Source organism: Cornus florida, unplaced genomic scaffold (assembly GCF_030987335.1).
Source record: "Cornus florida cultivar Cherokee Brave unplaced genomic scaffold, ASM3098733v1 CherokeeBrave_3.0.0_Hap2_Chr08, whole genome shotgun sequence".
In the NCBI taxonomy this organism is placed as follows: domain Eukaryota; kingdom Viridiplantae; phylum Streptophyta; class Magnoliopsida; order Cornales; family Cornaceae; genus Cornus; species Cornus florida.
The window spans coordinates 82,111,800-82,135,628 of NW_026775578.1; the positions used below are offsets into that span (position 1 = coordinate 82,111,800).

General features: G+C 35.8%; 1 long non-coding RNA gene across 1 annotated transcript; it reads right to left on the bottom strand.

Annotated features, from left to right (window-relative positions):
• Positions 1–634: 634 nt before the first annotated feature.
• LOC132268207 (uncharacterized) lies at positions 635–22,163 on the bottom strand. Its single transcript, XR_009469253.1, has 2 exons — positions 21,635–22,163; positions 635–1,459 (listed from the first exon to the last, which is right to left on the bottom strand). It is a non-coding gene; the product is annotated as an uncharacterized LOC132268207 (long non-coding RNA).
• Between the last annotated feature and the right edge of the window lie 1,666 nt (positions 22,164–23,829).

The window sequence follows — 23,829 nt, forward strand, 5'->3', positions numbered from 1 at the left end:
CAAAAGATGGTTTGAAGAGTTTATTTGTTTGTCGGTTGCATAAAAAAAATTTAAATAAAAGTAAATTGAATTCAAAGAAAAAAACAATTAAAGGGAGGCTAGGGAATTGAGTTCACCAAGACCTCGTAATCATGCATACTTATAAATAACTTGGGGATACAGTTACGTATGATGTTTAAAGTGTAGAAGTATAAAACAACCACAATAATTTTCCAGAAATTCAGGTAATTCAAGATTAAGCATAACCAATTTGCCTTTGGCATGGCTCATACACCTAAACTAGGGTGTGGTATGAGCCATCTTCCCTAGGCATGGCCTATCAAGGTCTTAACATTACAAGTTTTAGCACATGAAACCAATTCTCTAGCATAGACTACCTTTGGTTGGCATGGACCATCTACCTAACTACATTGATCTAGGGGTGTAGCATGGTCCATCTTCCCTTGGCATAATCTATCTAAATTCATTTATAACATGCCTATAATCCCATTTCATGAACTCAATCTTCATTGTCATATATAAAAATATTAACAGTATAAGTATATAATCATGCTTCTAAGACAAGAATTACATGGTGTATATACCTATATATATAAGTATTCTGCCTAGATTGTAAATCAATTCAATATAAATATACAAATTGAAAAATACATCATCATCTTTATTCATGAAACTCATCACATACAAAAGTTTTCCCTAAATTAAATTACAAAACTACATGATTACTTAATCGAGGCTACCTCAATCCCCTATAATGGGATTTAGCTCATCCTGGTGGTGGTAGAAGCCCCAATGGTCGAAGAGGAAGCCTCCATCTTCAGCTCCATGGCAGCCATGCCCAAGAACACTCAAGAACCCTAGCTATTCCTCACTTTCTCTCTCTAGAACTTATAAAAATCGAATTCTCCAATTATATATGATATGTGATACAACTCTATACAAGTGTATATAACCCCCTATGGCAGAAATTAGTTCAAAACCCAATAAAATTGTGTATTCATATAGGAAAAAGAGCGAAAAGTAACTGAAATTTCAAATTATTTCAAAGTTTCGCAGATTTGCGTCCGGACGCCAGGAAAGGCGTCCGGACACTGAGTGTCTAGGTGCTCTCTTGGCAAGCGCTGGGCGCTGGCTAGCAGGGCTGGTGGCATTGGCTGTCCGGATGTATTTTTAGCTGGCTACTGGAATTTAATTTTTCTTAAGAACTTCAATTGTTAGTTATGGTTTATGAGGGGCGTCCGGACGCCCGGAATGCACTTGGAGAGTGCATCTGGACGCATGGCTGAGACCTTCATATTTGACTTCTCTTTCTTGCTTAGCTTTCTGGGCTTAACTTCATTCTCAAGCTGAGTATGATCTTAGACTTTAAATCCATTTTGCCGGGTTCCGTAACTCGCCAAGTACCTTGTTCATTAAAAGCCTTTAAAATTTTGCGTTTACTCCATTTTGGAGATAAACCCTGAAAATAACAAATAAATACAAAAGTATATAAAACACACTTTATTAACATGCTAAATAGACTAAATAATGCAATTAAGGGCACTTGAATATTCAATATTCGGTGTTTATCATCTGTGGACCAACGAAAACTATAAGCATTAGTGGAAATAAGTACTTCATGCTCTTAATTGATGATTTCAGTAGAATGACATGGATTTATTTTTTGAAAAAAAAAATTCTGAAGCCATCACACACTTCATAAAGTTTGTAAATCTTGTTGAAAATGAAAAAGGTTATAGTATCAAGAGACTTATATCAGATTTTGGTACAAAGTTCATAATAAGAGAGTTTGAAAGCTTCTGTGATGTAAGAGGAATTAAGAAGGAGTTCTTAGTTGTTAGAACACCTCAACAAAATGAGAAGAACTATACTTCTTGAGAAGGGCTTAGCCAAAGGTTTTTAAGCTAAAGTTTTGAAAACAAGTGTATATATTATCAACAGGGTGCTTCTCAGACCAAATTCCATAAAAAAACCATTTGAGTTATGGTTTGGAAGGCCTGCAACATTCCACTATGTCAAGGTTTTGGGGAGTAGATGTTTCATTCCAAATCATATAGACGGTTTGGGGAAGTTTGATTCCAAATCTGATGAAGGTATTTTTTTGGGGTATTTAACCTAAAGCAAGGCTTACTGGTGTTATAATCTCAAAACTTCCAAGATTGTTGAGTCTATTCATGTAAAGTTTAATGAAAGTCCTTAATCCACTGCCTCTGATAAGTTGTGTCCTCCACCAGAATCAAATGAAGCTAGTACTTCACATTCTAAGCCTATAGTTATCAAAGAAAATACTCATCCCACACTTCAGAAGCATATTCAAACTGAAAATATCATTGGTTATCCCAAAACAGGTGTTCAGACCAGAGCCAAGAAGAATTTGACTGAGTTGGAATAGGAAGAAAATGAGGAATACAGTCATTTTGCAATGCTGTCCTCCATTGAGCCAAAAAGTTACTCAGAAGCCGAGCATGATTAAGATTGGATTAAAGATATGAAATAATAACTTGATCAAATCCAGAAGAATGACACTTAGACTCTTGTTCCCAGAACAAAAAACAAAAATGTCATTGGCTCCAAGTGAATTTTTAGAAACAAGTTGAATGAGAAAGGCACAATTGTCAGAACCAAGGCCAGACTAGTTTGTCAAGGCAATGTACAACAAGATGTTATTGATTATGATAAGACCATTACTCTAGTGGCAATGATGGAATTCATTATAATGTTGTTATCATTTGCCTCTCATAAGCATGCCAAGGTCTATCAAATGAATGCCAAGTCAGCTTTTGTCAATGGTAATCTCTCTGAAGAAGTTTACATTAAAAACCTAAGGGTTTTGAAGATTCACAGTCTCCTACTCATGTTTACAAACTGAATTAAGCTTTATATGGTGATAGTCGTCGTCCTACCATAAGCTTAAAGAGTGTGAAATTTAAGGCGAGGGCCAAGAGTTTTACATTTATAAAAGTCACTACTACCTTCACTAAAAAATTAGCAAGGGTGAGTAGGGATCGTCCCAAGGGATTGAAGTCGTACTTGGTTGTGGAATCGCAATTAGGGTTAGTAGGTCGAGTGATCAAACAAATGGTTGGTTGGTTGATTAAACTAGAGAGCAACTAAATTAAACTAAGTAATTGAATGTAACAAAGGGTAAGTAAGAGAGAGAAAGAAATCATAGGGTTTAGAGGTCACCACCAAGCAATGCATTTCTATACCATTGACAAGTGACTAATGAGGGCAAATGGTGTGTTGCAATATTGGTGTGAGTGTGTGTTTGGTTGATTCAACAAGCAAGGATGACTAGTTAAGCATGTATTGTCTAAACATCATGTGAAAGGCACAATATATCTAAGCAATGAAGTATATATTGTCTAAACAACATGTGAAAGACACAATAGATCAAAACAAGTCATTAATCCTTTCATTAAGCTCACAATCCAAATACAATACAAAGTTAGAGACATATGCTACTTGCATTCAAAAGCTTGGATCATTAAACAACAAGCATAGATTGTCCTCCTATTTAACACTACACTACAACTATACTACATCTACACTAGCATGAAAATAAACTAGGGGAGAGGCACAATCCATCAAGGAATAAGTACGAACCATCAAGAGAATCACAAGAGCATTCCTTTAAGCACTATGTTTTGACAATCTCCAAATTTATAGCATCAATACACATAGACATGCATCAATATCACAAAATCTAGAGACAAGCACATAAACATCTATTCTAGCATACATAGACATATGGATAGAATGAAATGATCAATTGGAAGCATTAAACCACATAAATCATTGAATAAACAAGATACATATATGTAAAAGTGTCAAAACATTAATTACAACACTAATCCCTCAATAATACACAAGATTAAGATATAAAAAGCATGTTTGGGGCTAACTCTAGGCCCAAGAGGATGTCTAGCCACTCATGGTAAGGTTGCTCCAACCCTCAAGGGCTAACTCCATGGAAGAGATTTGCTCCTTGGTTGATGAAGAGTCTTCAATGGTGTCTCTAACCTCCTCCTCCTCTAAGCTTGCTCTCCAAGAGATGATATGAAAAAATGATATTAGCCTACTTGTAAAAAGCAATCCTTATCCTTATATAGGTAGGTCAAATGACACCCAAAATGAGCTGGGGTTGTGTACACAATATTCCCTAATGATTGGATAAAGGATAACTTTCAATAAGATGGAAATTTAACTTTTTCGCACTGGAGGAAGTTCGATCGATCGAACCTTGGACTTGGATTGATCGAACTGGCTGAGATCCATCGAACTTAGGCTGGATCGATCCAACTAGTTGAGCTTTTTGGGAAAAGACAAATCCAAGATATTTTGGGAGATATTTTTGGGAAAAGGACAAAAGTGGTTAGTGGGTGGTATAGCTGTGGATAGGATTAATCATTTGAATAAGGACAAAAGTGTTCGATCGATCGAAGGCTGGTGTTGGATCGATTAAACTTTTGGACTTTATGCTTTTGGGCCAAGGCTTGGATCTATCTTGAAGTGCTGAGATCGATCATTATTCGATCGATCGAACCTTGAAGTTGGATCGATCGAACTTTGCTGCTTCCCACGTTTGGCTTCATTTGCTTCCTTCTTTCTCCACTTTGCTCCTTTCTTTGTTTAATCCCAGAATTGCTTCAATTAAGCTCTTATTTGGCTGAGTTAGCTTATTTTTGGGATAAGTGCCTGAAAATGGAAATAATACGAACTTAATCTAAAACGGTAACGTAAGATAGATAAAGGTACTAAAATACTTAAGCTTAAGGGGTTTAAATACGCATTTTTCAGCGCTCATCATATGGTCTCAAACAAACTCCCAAAACCTAGTATGAAAGCTTTGCAACTTTTTTATTGCTCAGGGATTTCACAAAGGAAAAGTAGATAGCACACTTTATGTCAAGTCTTCTCAACACCACTTTCTTATTCTTCAAATTTATGTTGATGATATCATGTTCTGTGTTTCCAATTCTTCTTTGACCTCTAAATTTAAAAACCTCATGAAAATAAGGTTTGAAATGCCCATGCTTGGCCTTTTAAGATACTTTCTAGGCCTTCAAATTTATCAATCATCCACCGGTATCTTTATCTCTAAAAAAAGTATGTTACTGGGTTACTTAAGACGTTTAATATGACTGAGAGTAAAGATATCTCCACTCCATGTGTCCAAATACAAAGCGTCAGGCTGATTATTCCACAGAAGCAGTTCCTTATACTCTTTATAGATCAATTATTGGTAGGTTGCTCTATCTTACTGCTTTAAGGCCTAATATAATGTATGCAGTTGGATTAGTGGCCAACTTTCAAAGCAATCCAAGGACTTCTCATCTTCAAGCAACCAAGAAAATCTTCAAATATTTCAAATGAACCCTCTCATATGGTTTACACTACATACATTCTCCATCTCTTCCCATTACTGCTTATTCTTATGCAGATTGGGGTAGATCTTTGCCTAATAGGAAAAGTACTTCAAGTTGTTATTATCTTCTTGGCACCAATTTAGTCTCTTGGCTCAGCAAGAAAGAACCTACAATGTCACTTTCCACCTCAGAAACTGAGTATATTACTGCTTCATAAGCTAGTTCTCAATTGTTGTGGGTGAAAACAACACTTTCAGACCTTGGTCTTCATTTTCCAGGTCATCTAAAGCTTTATTGTGACAATCAAAGTGTCATTACAATTAGTAATAATCCTACTTTGCACTGCAAGAGCAAACACATTGACATAAAGTATCATTTTCTTAGAAAAAAAAAGGTTAAACAAAGGCTTATTGATATCATTTATCTTCCTACAGAACATCAACTTCATATATCATGACCAAACCACTACTTCTTTAGAGATTTTCAACCCTCAGAAAGCTTCTTAGGTTTGTGCCTTACCTCTTCTGATCCTATTCATTGGTGGTCCCTCTCACCTTGACTTTCAATGTCAAAAAAGAGGGAGAAATGGGCTTAAGATAAGGATATGTATATCCTTAGTTATGTTTTCAGTTGATATTTTTCTGGTACAATGCACTTATTTCTGCAAAAATTTTGATGAAGTTATTTTGAGCTTTTAACATTAAAAGGTAAAAGGGGGAGATTGTTGGTCCCAGCCTTTAATTCATGGTTTGCCTTTATAATGTCAAATGCATGCTCATAGGTCCATTTCTGTTATGCATTACAAGTTCTGGTGTGTATTAATAATTTCCGGTAACCTTAAAGTAGTATTGTAATTTTAAGTATGTGTGAGCCCTGCTAAAATTCATTGAGGAAGGTACATTGTATTACAGACCCTTGTTACATGTTAAACATGTCACAAATCCAGTTTAAAATGACATGTGTCATTCCAATGGTATTTTTGTAATTTTATGTGTGAGTAGTGCACAAGCTTGACATGTGTAATGTGGTCCTTGTGAGAGAATTCCATTACAGTTGCACAATTCTTTGGCAGAAAGTTTTCATTGTGTATAATAGACCTATACATGCATGTAATCTGATATACACTACTGCACTACAAGACAAAAAAGCTGAGTCAATAGAGCTAAAGTGATCCTTTCACACAAAGAATGCCAGAATATTCTCCTCTCCAATGATTGGAAAGGAAGCAATTCAATTCTATCCATTTGTAGCGCTGCACCAGCATATATTGTATCATTGTATATACATAGTTATAGCAATTGTGTATTGTGTGCCTTTTATGAGTTGTGAGAGCCTCTTTATGAGCTGCATTGTGTGAGACATCTCGAGACACAAGATATAAGTATTTCTGAGTTCTTGATTCATTGAGTGAGCTTTAATTTATCTCATAAATCTATATTGTGCGATTATTCATATGAAAAATGGTGTATAAGGCCTCTTCAATCTGGTTTGTTGGTGTAAGATGGTGGCACAGAGGTTTATTTCTGGTGTGAGGCATCCCCAAGGCTCTTAAAAGGTTGAGGCAAATTTATTTTGGTATTTTACATTTACAGAAACCATTTCTTTGTTCAATATATCACTGTAGTAGATTTTCACCCCTCATACCTCAATTTTTGTGATTTTTTTAGTGCATCGTTTCTGATTTGAGTTCTATATATTGATATCTTGTTGTGACCATCATGATTATCATTTGAGCAAGTTTATATTGTTGATTTAAGGCTGTGTAAGTTAAGTTTTGAACTATGCTATGGTCATTGTTGGATTTAAGGTTTTGAACCTAGACAGTTTGTATATTCTACTGAAACCAAGCCTCGTTGTGTGTTGATAGTTGTTGGACAAATAAAGGGGGGTTGAATTAGTCTAAGATAATTTCTTCCTTTTTCGCTTGAGTACAAACATGTTGAACATAGAAGATGTAAATAATGAAGTTAATCAAAGCACATGAACAATACAAGGAAACCCTCTCAATAGGGAAAAATCTTGGTTCTTGGCATCAGCCAATAAAAGCATCCACTAGCTGTATGTAGGTTGTTACACACTTAACTGTCTCACTCTCTGTATACACCTTGTATTAGTAAGGACATTGACTTTCACACCTTCTACACACACTAGCTCATCATCTCCACTTGTTGTATACAAGTAGTTACTCACTCAGTTGCCTCATTATCTGTACACACCTTGTACTAGTTAAGACACTGACTTTCACGGCTTCTACATACACACAAGCTCAACAATGTGCACACATGCACTCCCCCAGTCCACAACACCCTTGCTTGGACTCTAAAGCTCTCAACAGCTTAATCAACATAAGAATGAAGGTGTCCATACACCAATTAAAAATTACTTAAGCTTGGTAAATTTGCCAAAAAAAAGGCATTACATTAGCTGCTATCTGTCATAATTATATGAAGAATTTGGATTCAAATGACTATCTTTTCTGTTCTTGCCCCTATGCTAACAAGGTTTGGCATCATATTTTTTCTCTGCTAAATATTGTTTATCTAGGTTGTAATTCTGAGTTGCAATTGGTGGAATGGTTTAGTTTGCAAACTACCACTAACTCTACTAAATCAAAAGTATTGAGTGCAATTTTTTCAACTACTATTTGGAAAATTTGGGCTATTCGAAATGAAGCCTTTCACAAGGGAGGTCAAGATCAAGCTACACATGTTGCACAACCTATTGTATGGGAGGTTCTGTCATACCTCAAGATGCGACTGGAAGACTTACTTCTTATTTTTTAATTGTTGTTATTTGCTCTGGTCCGGATAATTGGTTGCTGGAGGTTTGGTTTATATGATGCTGCAATCAACATTCTTCTTAAGTGTTTGGTTTTGCTATGGCCTAGTTTTTCAGGATCTAACACAAGAGGATGGCTTTCTTTTGCATTTTTAGAAGTTGATCATGTTAAGAAGGCTTTGGTTTTTTTTATTTTTGTTGTGGATGGACACTTTGTCCATTCCTTGGTTTTTCTTGGAGGTTTATCCTCCTCTTTGTAATTATACTATTGTATTTCTATTTATAAATTAAAAAATATCCCATTCAAGAAAAAAAAAATATACTTAAGCTACAACACAAGATAGGAATGCATACACAGCTCTAAGTATGAAACACAAGAAACCTTAGCTTACACTTCTCTGTAACAAAAGGGATAGACCTGTCAAAACCTAATGCAACTTCACTTGATAATCAAACTAGGTTCCCATAGCCTTGTCTCAGCCATATACACATGCTTGTATGGAATACACAAGTAGGTAAGCAAGGTAGATCAATAATAGCTCCCAAATGGCTCAAACCCTAAAACCAAGGGTTAAAGGGTCACTTTACAATACAGCTTCAGAATTAACCATCAATTGTCACTCACAGCCTTGATATCTTCATACACACTTGCTCAATAAAATACACCAATGATAAAAGCAAGATAAAACACTTTCAGTTCACAAAGGCTTAAACCCCAAAACTGAGGTAAGAATGGTCGCTTCACAATATAACTTCAGTTCAGGCCTACAATTGACTCCCATACCCTTATATAGGCAAGATACACTTGCTTAAGAGAAAAAATCAGTTAGATAAGCAAGGTATAACAATGTAATAGCACAACAACCTTATTTTCTTCAAAACCCTAAACTTAACCTCTCAAGGGTAAGTTTGTAATTCAACCTTAGGGACACCCCAAACTTTACTCCCCCAGTCTTCAATAGGCAATATACACTTGCTCACATATCAAACACATTAGATATAGCAAGGTATAAGCAATACATAGTCACATCAGTAACTTCAAGGTTATAACACTTATTTTCAGCAAATGCTACACACAGGTTTAAGATAATTCAGATTCATATCAACCAAAGGCTCCCTTAGCTTAACATAGTTGTATTACACTTGTTGTAAAGCTAGGAAAAGATATATCAACAAGGGCTCAATCACTACAGTACACTTGTTGTAAAGCTAGGAAAAGATATATCAACAAGGGCTCAATCACTACAGCTCACACAGCAGCAAAATAACAGCTTGTAGCAGTCTTATTTTCTGCAACTGTGATATTCTGGTTTTAAAGAGTAGTTCTGTAAATCCGTGACTAGACCTCCTTGATTTCAGTTCTCATAACTTTTATTCATCATATAAAACATGTTCCAATTACCACTTCACAGTTTTTAGCAAGTAAATAGAAAATCACAGTTCAAAGTAAGCTTCAAGACAATATTCTTCAATAATTCTATTCTTAGGGACAGAAGTGGAATTTCATAGCATCATGGTCCTGAACTCACTACTCTCAGTTATATTTCAGCTATATATAGATGCTTAGATAATTATCACATCAGTGCTAGCATCAATGATCAATTACAGTTCACAGGTTATACATATAACAGCTGTAAACCTTAAATATTAAGGTTCACAAGTCCATAAATGAATACAACCATTTCTCAGACCAAAGCTCAACCTGACGAACATCAAATCAACAAACTAATCATGCTCAGATGATAAATAATCAGAATATAACTTGATTTTAACAAGTTAAGTTCATTTTCAGAAGCGTAAACCAGAAAATCAATGCATACTAGAGGTTTGAGATATGAAAATCTATACCAACTTCAAGATGTAGTCCTAAGCACCTTCTGCAGTTGTAAATCACCAAGTTATGTATAGTCAAACCTTATTCAAGCTCCAGAAGTGACCACAGCAACTTTGGACCACCTTAACCTCCCTTTACACTAAAAAATCAACACCAATCAGCTCCCCTCTTCATCTTCAAATGGTATACACTTGCTAGTGATATTCTCATGTTAAATTCAACTCTCTTGACAGATTAAAACTCTCAAAAAATTATCTTCATTTTGGTCTCTCGAGAGTTCTTCATTTTGCAGCTCATTTTTCAGCTCTTTAGCTTTTTCAGAAGAGGCAGTTTTTCAATAAGGCTATAACAGCCTCTTTATAGTCCTCAATGAAAACCCTAGTGTAGATAAGACCTTGTCATTACAGCCAATGAATATACATACAACATTTTCTCTAAAGGACGACAGAGCCACATGGCAACATGTAGTTCATGCAACACATTTGCACACAAACTTCTCAAATAACCATTAGTTGTCACATGTTGCACACTAGAAAAATGATGAGCATTATCAACCAAATGTAGACCATTTCATACAATGCACCATCTGTAGAGAGTCTCACGTAGTCTCAGTAATATACATTGACCAAGGTACCCTCGAGACTATTGACAGAATTACTGAAATGTTCTTTAATGAATACATCAGAAAACTGTTTGTAGCAGCATGTGTATATGTATATAACTTATGAAATTAAGGCCTGTGGTGCAATGTACTATTCCCAGCAAATGTAATAAAGTCACACACACATGTAGAAAGACTAAAATGCCCCTGTGACTATGAGGAACAAAATCATGAGTGATGAACTTATAATTACCCTTGGTAGCCCACTGTGTCCTCTGAAATAATAATGCTGAGAATGTAGAATACTTGAACTAAAATGGCTATACGATAATGACTGTAATGCCCTTAAAATATGACATTAAAAATGAAAAACACTTGATCGAAGATGGGATCAACAATCTCCCCTTTTTGCACTTTCATATGTTAAAGACCCTTTCATCCATTTCTCCCCCTTTTGACATTGGAAATCAAAAGGTGTATGGGATTAACAATGAAGGATTGAAGGCCAACAACTATTCAATTGGAAAGTATCAGAGCAAATATGGTACAAACTTTGAAGTAAGAGATAGGAGAATTCTGAACTAGAAGCTGCCAAAATAATCAACATACCTGTTGGTTTATTTGCAGGTCCTTGTCTCTAAGTGGAGGAGGCCTGAGATTAACCCTTAAGTATTTCCAATATAAGAAGTGATATCCAATGGCTTTGAATGACACAGGTGCTGGATTTTAAGATCCTAGTTAAATATACCCTTTGAAGAGATACAATAGAATGATTGAGCTGCCAAATTTATCACCATACCTCTTGAATTAATTTACAGGTTCTTGTCTCTAAATGGAGGAGGCCTTAAAGAGTTAATTGCACATGATGACATTTAAAGTTGAGAGTCTATGTCAGAATTAGTCTTCTTCATCCATACATAATTGAAGATAGCTTGTAAGAGAACAGGATACTTGGGTGTAGAGATAAATGATGAGTTATTTGATTCAAAACAGTTTGTACCATCCTTGGTTTCAAACTGAGTTTTTGATCCATTGGAAAGAGGTGTTGTAGAATCCTCTTCATCATTTCCTTCCTCGAGGGACTTTAGATCCTTCTTGTTTCCGGCTTAAAGTCCATTTGCTTTGAAGTAACAAATAATTTTTGATCTTGAAGAGATTATGTTGATCTTGAAATTTGAATGCTCTGACTTACTCACTGAGGATAACTTTCTTGGTTTACTGAAGAGGCTTGTGAAAGAGGAACTATGAACCTCTGTATATTCAACATTTGGTAGAGTTCTCCTTTTTCCAAAATAAACCTATTTTGACAACATCAAGTTTCCTTTCAGAATAATATGTGCTCTCCCTAAAGGCTTATAAACTGAATTGAAGAGGTTGAGGATGGTGGGAAGATCTTTGTGAATAAGGATAGCTTCATCTTTAGAGGCTACTGACTGAGCCTATTTTGAACATCTTGTAACATCACTCTTGTGCACACAATCAATTTTTTGTGTCAATTTAGGAACATTCTTCCAACCTTCTTGAGGTTTCATTAGATCTTCTTCAGATGAATAAGAGGTTAAACACCACATATGCATTTTCCAAGACTTCTCAATGAGTATTTTGATCTGAACTTAGTTAGGTGGTAGGCTGCAAATGAGAAGGAGCACATAACAGATAGATTGGCTTTAAGTGGATCTACCGATACACTCCTTGAAAGCTGTAAATTAGAGTTCTATTTGTCAAGAATGTCTTCAAGTGTAATACTCTCTTCTGTAGGAACATCTTCACTCTCCATTCCATCTTGTTGCTTCAATGATTCACCAAGTTTAGAAATCCATTTAGAGATTAAAGCTCTCTTTGGACAACTGAGACTAGAGTTTCCTTGAATGTTCACAGAATTAATCTAAGCAAAGTTATCAAGCATCTCACATTTTAACAAGTTGTGTGCAAGTGTATCAAGAGCAATGGACAGTCCTTTGTTACTTTTGATTTTGATAAATAGTGAGTGACCTTCTTTCTTCTTAAAACTTTGAAGCATTGAGCCTTCTCTTCTGTAACATGTACCTTTCAAAGTTCCATCTTCTATGTCTATAATAGACCTCACTTTTAGCTTAACTTTTCTTCTTAAGTTTTAGGATATAGATATCCTTTGTAATACAATTAGCCTCAGCAATAGAACCTTGTTCAGTCTTGCTTTCATCTGTTAAAAGTGTTGTAGAACTTTCTTTAACAATGTTGTTCTTTGATCTGAGCTTCACTATGTTACAAACAACAAGTGAAAAAGAGACTAAAACTGAGAGCTTAGACTTGAAGTCTTCAACACAAGTATCTTCATTAGCTTATTCTTCTTGAATAAGAGATTTTGTATTCTAAGTAATTATTCCATTGGTTGTCTCTAATGCTTCATAGTCTTCTTGAGGTGTATATTCTATTCCAAGTAAGTCCCACACATCCTTGGATAATTTACAGTCCTTAACCATAAGATCCTGATGATTTAGACCACTGAGTATAGTCTGTCTTGCCCTTGAATCACTTGACATACCATCTTTATTAAGCACAGATACTCCCTTAGTGACAGCATACTACACCTCATATGATTTTGACATAAGAAAGGTTTCCATTCTGATTTTCTAAGTATCAAAGTTTGTACTATCAAGACATGGTGCATTGTCAATGCACTTACCTTCCATCATGATCTAATAATCTTTACTACAAGCTTGTTAATGCCTTGGTTAAGTAGACCAAGGCTCTGATACCAATTGTTGGAACAAAAAGGAAGGGTTGAATTGGTCTAAGATAATTTCTTCCTTTTTCACTTGAGTACAAATATGTTGAACATAGGAGATATAAACAATGAAGTTAATCAAAGCACATGAACATAGGAGATAAGGGAAAACCTTGGTTCTTGGCCTCAGCCAATAAAAGCATCCACTAGCTATATGTATGTAGTTACACACTCAACTATCTCACTCTCTGTACACACCTTGTACTAGTAAGGACGTTGACTTTCACAGCTTCTACACACACACTAGCTCATCATCTCCACTTATTGTATACAAGTAGTTACTCGCTCAGCTACCTCACTATCTTTACCACACCTTGTATAGATAAAACACTAACTTTCACAGCCTTTACACATACACAAGCTCATCAACGTGCACACATGCACTCCCCCGGTCCACAACACCCTTATATGGACTCTAAAGCCCTCAATAGCTTAATCAACATAAGAATGAAGATGTCTCCACACCAATTACAAATTACTTAAGCCGCAACACAAGATAGGAATGAATACACAGCTCTAAGTATGAAACACAAGAAACCCTAGCTTACACTTCTCTACAACAAGAGGGATAGATCTGTCAAAACCCAATGCAGCTTCACTTGATGATCAAACTAGGTTCCCTCAGCCTTGTCTCAGCCTAATACACTTACTTGTATGGAATACACAAGTAGGTAAGCAAGGTAGATCAATAACATGTGACGACCCAGGATTTTTACAAACCTAGTGTGTCCTGTGATGACCTAAAATGGATCCAAAATGTGAAAGCTAAACATGAACAAGCCTATAAAGATGTACGTCATCCCTAAGACACGAGAACAACCTTTCGAGGAGTCCCGTGACTCAGCGGAAGCAAGACCGGAGTTAGGGTTTCAAAACCCTCCAAAGAATGGACCAAGGGCAAAATAGTCATTCCAAAGTTAAATGGGTGCCAATGTGCAAACCATTGGAAATACAATGAAAAATTAATAACTATAGACTCAAGAATCACTTGATTCGGAGTCCAGACGGCAAAGATATCAAGTCTTGAAGTCAAAGGAAGAGAAACCCCATCCTGGTTCGAACCAAATCCTGACACTACCTCACTAAAACTTGAATATCTTGAGGTACAAATAGAATATGAATCTGTAATTGGTACCATTATGGCCAGTTTAGACTCAAGAACGGACCAATTCGGAGTTAAAACGAAGGAGATATGATGATTTGAAGTCAGAGGTGCAGTGCTAAAAAAAGGATGGACGAGCGCTCGTTCAAGGGCGATGAGCGCTCATATAGAGCATGCCTGATGAGCATTGAAAAGTGTGCATTTAAATCCCTTAAGTTAAGGTATTCTAGGACCTTTATCTATCTTATTTCCCCGTTTTATTCTAATTTCGTGTTATTGCCCTTTTCAGGTGCTTATCCAAAAAATAAGCCAATTAGGCCAAATTAGAGCATTAAAGGAGTTAACTCAAGCTAAATGGAAGAAAGGAGCAAAGTGGGAGCAAATTGAAGCAAAGTGTAGAAACTCAACATGTTCAATCGATCTTAGCATTTTTCTTCGATTGATCGAAAGTTCATCGATCTAAACAATTCGAGATGGATCCAAGCCCTTGTCCTTATCCAAAAGAATCCAACAAGTTTGATCGATCCAACATTTTTCAGATCGATCGAAATGATTTGATCTTATCCACACCCACCTACCACTTTGTCTTCTTCCCAAAAATATCTCAGAGATTTGTCTTTATTCAAAAAGGCGCCACCAAGGAAGATCGATCTCTGCTGCATTCAATGGATCTCAGCCATGTTCGATCAATCTCAACACAGTTTGATCGATCGAACTTCCTTAAGTCCGAAAGAAAAATAGATTCCAGCTCATTAAAAGTTGGCTCATGGTGCAATCATTGAAGGGATCTTGGTGTACAAGCCCAAACTATTAGGGTCATTTGACCTACCTATATAAGGATTGAGAGCCACTTTTAGAGGATACACATAGTAAATAATTGTTATTCATAACTTATATTTTTCATATCTTGGAGAGGAGGCTAGAGATTAGAGAGCTTTACACATCTTGGGAGTTCTTCTATTCTTCTAGGGTTTCCATCAAGAAGGAGGTCATTCCTACCATGGAGATAGCCCTTGAGGGTTGGATGACTACTTCAATGAGTGGCTAGACATCTACTTGGGGCTAAAGTAGCCCCTAAGTTTGCTTCCTAGACTTAGTTCTTTGTATATTTTTGGAGATTTATTTGTAACAATGTTTTGACCTTGGATTTATATATATATCTTATGGTTTCTACTTGATGTGTATGGATTAATGCTTTCAATTGATTATCTACTTCTAACCATATGTCTATGTATGCTAGAATGGATGATTCAAGTGCTTTTCTTTAGATTTAGTGGAATTTATGCATGTCTATGAGTATGGATGAAGCTAATCTAGAGATAGTCAAAACATAGAGCTTAACTGAACACTCTTACAATTTATTTGATGGTTCACACTTGTATCTTGATAGATTGTACCACAACTTTAGCTTACTTAGTTAAATTTCATATCTTTAGTGTAGATGTAGTGTAGTTGTTAGATAGGTGAACAATCTACTCTTGTTCCTTGGTGTTCCATACTTATGAATGCATTTGGTGTATGTTTCTAGATAGTTGTGTGTGCATAAATTGTGGTTTCATTGAATGGATTTTGGTTTCATTTGATAGGTTGTACTTTCCATTTGATTTGGCTTGATAACCTATGCTTATTTGCCATCCATGCCTAGTTTCAATTAATGTCACACACACACACACACAAGTTACAAGTCAATTTCTCCATTAATATACAATTGCTAGTGTCTAGTGAAATCAAGCTTAGTGGTCAGCTCTAGTACCCCAAGTCCTTCCCTCTATATCTTTCTCTACTTTATTAATCATTGAATTTTGTTTACTTTAATTTCAATTGCATAGTAGTTTAGTCAATCAATCCAACCAATCTTTGATCACTCGACCTACTAACCCTATATATTGTTTCCATTGCATCGGTACCCACGATCCCTTGGGACGATCCCTACTCACCCTAGCTATATTTTTAGTTAGAGGTAGTGGTGGCTTTTACAAATTTAAAACTTGGCCACATTACACACTCACACTCTTAGTTCATATCTTTGCAAACTTTTGGTGCAACCAACTTCCACCCACCAATGCCCAGGGCAATTCCCATTGCCCTACTACTAGCGCTCGTCCCCTAGACAAGCTTAACAAATTTTAGGTTTTTAAACGTAATTTTAAGGACTTTCACGAAGAAGAAACCCCCCCCCCCCCCCCCCAAAAAAAAAAAAATCATGTTTTCTAACCAACCATGCCAAAAGAAAACTCTATTTTTCATGTGAAAACCCCAAAATGCCCCTATGCATAGTTTTGCATGGAAACGATCATGCACGCGGACGTAACTTACCCATTAGGACGTGCTACAATGATCTACGGCTTAAAATTCCGCCAATGCAAAATATGACCTATCAAACCTCAAATGCGAAAAATTTGCCTTTTAAAGACAAACAATGCAAGAACCGAACTTCAATGCTATCAAAAGACCGTTTGGCCCTTGGCCACACTTTATGCATAATATAAGAGTGCTAGTGGAGGTGCTCGTGCACACTTTACACTACCTAATTTGGAAATGAACCCTTAAAGGCTCGAATTTTTCTATTTTAGCCCAAAAATGCAATATATGAAACAAGAATGTAAAACCTAAAACAAAATGGTGTTTGGCCCTTGGCCACACCTCATATATGATAAATGAATGCCAAAAGATGAATTTCATACACAATGCAAGCACCGGTGCAAAAATGACATATTAAACCCTAGTTTTTCTTATTATTCTCATTTAGGGCAAAATTCAACATTCTTTAATATACATGGATTTCAATTAAATTTTGGCACTTGGCCACATATCATACACATGAAATAAGTGTCAAAAAGTGTGTTTAGGCACACATTACAAGTCCAAGGCAAAAAATGACTTTTTGGCCTAACTATGCATTACAACTTAAAAAGTGAAACTCAAACATGCTAACACTTACATGTGAACAAGAATACATTTAAAAGAATTTCAATCCACCGAAACAACCTAGGGATGTTGTGCATCCCAAACCAAGGCATCCGTACCTAAAAACAACCCGATAACTTTAAGGTGAGTAAACAAGTTACTCGTAGGGAATGAGCATGCATCGACCTAACTTTTTACAAGGTTTTTACATTAACAAGAAACAATCCAAAAGGATCATGCTACCTAATGTCTATGTCATAAGTGAGACTCAGGGATCATCCTAAGTTACTCATGCAATTAAAATGAACAACAACATGCAAGTATACATGCTCAAGTATACTAAACAATGTTAAAACATGTTATACGACATATAAGCATACATTTCCAAGTATACTAAACCATATTAAGACAAGTCATGAATGTTTAAGCATATTTACACAAGTATACATTTAATATGGAAATCTCATGAATCAAGTACACAACCACAAGTATACTAAGCAAATATGATTGCGCATGAAACAAGTATACACAGCACAAGTATACTAAATGAAACATACACACATGAAGTAAGTATACGAATTCAAGTACACTAAAAGAGATTCGAATACACAAACAAGTACACTAGTCCAAGTATACTAAATGAAATTTGAACTCACGGAGCAAGTATACAAGTTCAAGTATACTAAATAGGATTCAAATACCCAAAGTAAGTATCAATTCTCAAGCTACAAGTAATCCATGATTAACAACTTGAAATTAAATGCAAAAACAAATAGTGGAAAGACTAGGACATGCGGTCACTAGACCAAGCAAGTGTTTCCGGGTAATTACGACCTACAAGGCACTACCTAGTGCGCACATGTATAAGTTATTCCGGATAATTACGACCCACAAGGTACTACCTAGTGTGCACTTGTGACTTAGAAGACTCTTATCTCTGTACTAGAGCCAAACCTAGCCATCACATAAATTAAGTCCTCACAAGCTTTCCAAAATCAACAAGTTCGAAACTTATACAAATCCAAATGCAAGCCACCACATTCCATGCACAAGTAAGGTTGAATCCACACAAATTATGTCCTAGAATTCAAGTCTAAATAGCATATGACATGTCATGTTCTCAATACGCAATTTATACACAAAGTAAGAATATTTTACAACAACTGAGCCACATTACCATCCTAAGCCTTAAGCACTAAATAAGCTTTAATTTAGTAATTAGCTTTCAAGGTAAACAATTGTAATATTCTAACAAGTTATATACCTACACAAGATATATTTAAATAAGTTATGCAAGTCAATGATATTCTATATCATGCTAAGTCCAATTACCATTTTAAGAGGCCACAAGTACTAATTCTACATCCAATTAGTAATATGCTCACAAAGTAATTAAACATACTAAGTTTCAGGAGGTTATCAACCTAACACGAAAAATCTCTAGATTTCAAATCGATTCCAAATAGACTCAAATTAATATATGTTAAAGGACATACCAAGGTCTTCACATATATTTTTCCCAATATCAATTTAAGTGACTACAACACTTAAAATAAATTAATTAAGCTAATTAATTAATTTTCTTTAGATTTTCAAACAACTCCAAATATCCTCAAATTAATATAGGTTAAAGAACTCACCAAGGCCTACTTTAATATCACATTACAAGTTGATTTCATGCGTGTTTCAACTATGTGAATTAAACTTTCATAAAAGATAATTATTAAATAAGTTTTGCAATTCTTAATCAAATGATCCAAATTTAATATATGTTAACAAATATACCAAGGCCTAATTTACTAGCCTGCCACAATTTAATTCTAAGTTACATACCATCATGAGAATTAAATCTTAAACATAGAAAATAATTAAATTAAATTCTAGAACTTGAACTAAAGCATGCATACAAGTTGTATAAGCTATCAAAACAATTAATACAACTCAATATAAACCTATGACATCTCCTACCTCATTTTGGATGAAATCACAAATCCTCACCGAATGAAACCGCTTCGAATCCTATGAAACTTTGGAGTTTTGCCGAGGACAACAAGGTGATCATTAAACCCCAGGGAGTCCTACCAAAATCCTAACTTGGCTTCAAACCCAAACTCGAAAAATGGCCAAAATGGAATTCCAATTGGTTGGAATCGAAGGCCATGTCAAGGCGAACAATAAAGCCTAAGACACTACGGCGTTTATCACAAGGGAAGAGGTTCAAAGGAGGAGAGAGAAGGTGGTAGCCCTTGGCTGCCATGGAATCCAGCCAAGAGAGGGGAAAGAGAGAGAGAGAGAAATCTGATATTCCATTTTAGAGACACCTATTTATAGAAAAACCCTAAAAGTGCCCCAAACGGGTCCCGCCGGGTCTGAAAAAGTAAAATTTGAGCAAACGCGCTTAAATGGCAAAACTATGTGAGCGAAAAGAACCAAAATGAGAAAATATTATCAACGGAAGAAACGGCATGGAAAACCGAGTTCCGAGTAGAGAGATATGCCCCAAACAAGTTTGGCGCTAACTGGGGCCGAAAACCCAAAAACTGTAGGGATCGACCGCAAGACAATTCTAAGAGTACACGACTCGATGAAATGTAAAAATGAATCCCGTACGAGGATTCAAGCCCCAAGGAGACACTTAACAATTAACTTTTATTAATTGCACAAAGGCCCCTACACAAAAGGATAACTGCACAAGTGACCCCAAATGAAAATATCTTCCAAAAGATATTTTCTTAGAACCCCTAAACCAAAATATCTTCAAAAGATATTTATGAAAAATAACCCAAGAAACAAAAATATTTCTAAAGAATCTTTTCATCCACGCCCCTACGGGGAAAAAAAACAACCGGCGATCTTTTTTCCAAAAGTAAAGTTACGCCTTTCAAGGAAACCAACAAGGAAGGAAGTACGTGAAGTAAAAAAAATCAACTCTAAGCACGAAGAGTGAGGTTATGCGAAAGGAAATTTCAACGAAAAAATTTAACCCGTAAAAATGGAGAAAAATAAAAGAAAGGAAAATGACCGGGTCATTACATAACAGCTCCTAAAAGGCTCAAACCCTAAAACCAAGGGTTAAAGGGTCACTTCACAATGCAGCTTCAGAAGTGACCTGCAATTGTCACTCATAGCCTTGATATCTTCAAACACACTTGCTCAACAGAATACACCAATGATAGAAGCAAGATATAACACTTTCTGTTTACAAAGGCTTAAACCCCAAAACTGTGGTAAGAATGGTCTCTTCACAATGTAGCTTCAGTTCAGGCCTGCAATTGACTCCCATAGCCTTGTATAGGCAAGATACATTTGCTCAAGAGATAAAATCAGTTAGACAAGCAAGGTATAACAATGTAATAGCACAGCAGCCTTGTTTTCTTCAAAACTCTCAAGGGTAAGTTTGTAATTCAGCTTTAAGGACACCCCAAAATTTATTCCCCTAGTCTTCAATAGACAATATGCACTTGCTCACACATCAAACACATTAGATATAGCAAGGTATAAGCTATACATAGTCACAACGGCAACTTCAGGGTTACAACACTAATTTTCAGCAAATGCTACACACAGCTTTAAGATAGTTCAAATTCACATCAACCAAAGGCTCACTTAGCTTAACATAGTTATATTACACTTGTTCTAAAGTTAGGACAAGATATATCAACAAGGGCTCAATCACTACAACTCGCACAAGAGCAAAATAACAGCTTGTATCAAGTATATTTTCTACAACTGTGATATTCTGGTTTTAAGGGGTAGTTCTGTAAATCCGTGACTCTCCTTGATTTCAGTTCTCACAACTTTCATTTAACCTATAAAACATGCTCCAATTACCACTTCACAGTTTTTAGCAAGTAAATAGCAAATCAAAGTTCAAAGTAAGCTTCAAGACAATATTCTTCAATAATTCTGTTCTCAGGGACATAAGTGGAATTTCACAGCAGCATGGTCTTGAACTTACTACTCTCAGTCATATTTCAGTTGTATATAGATGCTCAGATAATTGTCACAACAGTGCTAGCATCAATGATCAATAACAGCTCATAGGTTATACATGTAACAGCTGAAACCTTAAATATTAAGGTTCATAAGTCCATAAATGAATACAACCATTTCTCAGACCAAAGCTCAACTTGACCAACCTCAAATCAACAAACTAAGCATGCTCAGATGATATATAATCAGAGTATAGCTTGATTTTAACATGTTAAGTTCATTTTCAGAAGCATAAACCAAAAAATCAATGCATACTAGAGGTTTGAGATATGAAAATCTATACCAGCTTCAAGATGTAGTCCTAAGCACCTTCTGCAATTGTAAATCACCAAGTTATGTATGCTCAGACCTTGTTCAAGCTCCAGAAGTGACCATAGCAGCTTTGGACATCCTTAGCCTCCCTTTACACCAGAAAATCAACACCAATCAGCTCCCCTCTTCATCTTCAAATTCTATACACTTGCTAGTGCTATTCTCAGGTTAAATTCAGCTCTCTTGACAGATTAAACTCTTAGAAAATTATCTTCATTCGGTCTCTCGAGAGTTCTTCATTTTGCAGCTCATTTTTCAGCTCTTTAGCTTTTTCAGAAAAGACAATTTTTCAAGAAGGCTCAATGAAAACCCTAGTATGGATAAGATCTTGTCACTACAGCCGATGAATATACATACAACATTCTCTCTAAAGGACCACAGAGCCACGTGGCAGCATGTAGTTCGTGCAACACATTTGTACACAAACTCTCTCAAATACCCCTTGGTTGTCACATGTTGCACACCAGAAAAATGTTGAGCATTATCAACCAAATGTAGACCATTTCATACAATGCACCATCTGTAGAGAGTCTCACATAATCTCAGCAATATGGATTGACCAAGAGACCCTCGAGACTATTGACATAATTACTGAAATGCCCTTCAATGAATACATTAGAAAACTAATTGTAGCAGCATGTATATATGTATGTAACTTATAAAATTAAGGCCTGTGGTACACTGTACTATTCCTAGCAAATGTAATAAGGTCACACACAGATGTAGAAAGACTAGAATGCCCCTGTGACTATGAGGAACAAAATCATAAGTGATGAACCTGTAATTAAAAGTCTGACATTGAAAGTGTAAAACCCTTTATCAAACATGTGATTAACAATAGTGTTATACCTTGCTATACTCATCTTTTTTATCATCAGAGCAAGTGTATTTTATTGAAATAAGTCTGTGGAGATCGACTTTAGGTTTGTATTGAAGCTACTTAGACCTCATTTCTGCGTAAATGTTTAAGTACTTTGGGTACTGTTTTCATCTTATAGCTATGTAATTATCTTAATATCTTGTAACAACTATTGTAAGATGTATACTCATGTTTCATCAAGTATTTGAAGAGTTGTGAGAGTTGTATTGGTCCAAGTAAGGGTGCTTAAGACAGGTAGAGTGTTGTATACATAAAGGTGAGTAGGGTATGTGTAAAGTGTCAGACAATTGAATGTGTATCAACTTCCAAACAACTAGTAGATGATTTTGGGTGAAGCCCACAAGGTTTTTTTAATCTCCATTGCGGGGTATTTTCTTTGTAAAAACCTTGTGTCTTTGTGGTTGTGAAGTTTTATCAAACACTTGTGATAAATTAAGGTTTCACCATCTAGTGAACTCTGTAAATTGTTTAAACCAACCTCCCCTCTTGGTTCATCACTTTTGGGATTGGCAATTCATAGAGCTTTTTGGATGTGTATCGAAAAGTTTGGGTCGTAGATGGATTAATTTCTTCCTCCTATGGCCTATACGAAGCCATCAAGCATACGTTCGATAATCTTGCTAGTGTATCACAATCAACCAATGAAGATATTCTTTCCTCGGTGGAAGGAATCGTTTTCACTAGAAGGTCAATAAGTGTTACAGATCCACTTCCTACTACCCCATTCCAAAATTTGAATTCATAAATCGTAACACAATCTGCTCCATCATCAAAACTCCCAACAAAAAGCAATGATCTTGCCGCATCGTCCATCTTTAATTACCTCCTCTGACGCCGCCACCACCCACAGTGGTTTCTACTAAAATCGGAAATTAGGGGTTTTGGTGCCTCTAGTCCTCCCGCCATTACAAAGAGGAACCATTATATAACCCATTTTGTGTGTGCCTAGTGATGATCTATATAATAACAGAAGGAGAGACCAAATTGGAAACAAATGTATTGAATTGAAAAGGAAATTATTATTATTAGTGTATAATAATTTCATTAAGACAAAGAACTCTACTATTGATATCCATTTTACCAAACCCCCTTTTTTTTCATTTCCTTTTTCCTATCCTTCTACCACGCCTTAGAACATGCAACTCATACAAGAGATGCACCCAAGCACTAATGAATTTATTTAACACTAGTAGCACACACACAATATAATACGGATACGTTGACGCATCAAATTTTAAAAAAAGCGAATACGGCGTAGACACAACTATATATATATACATCTATTC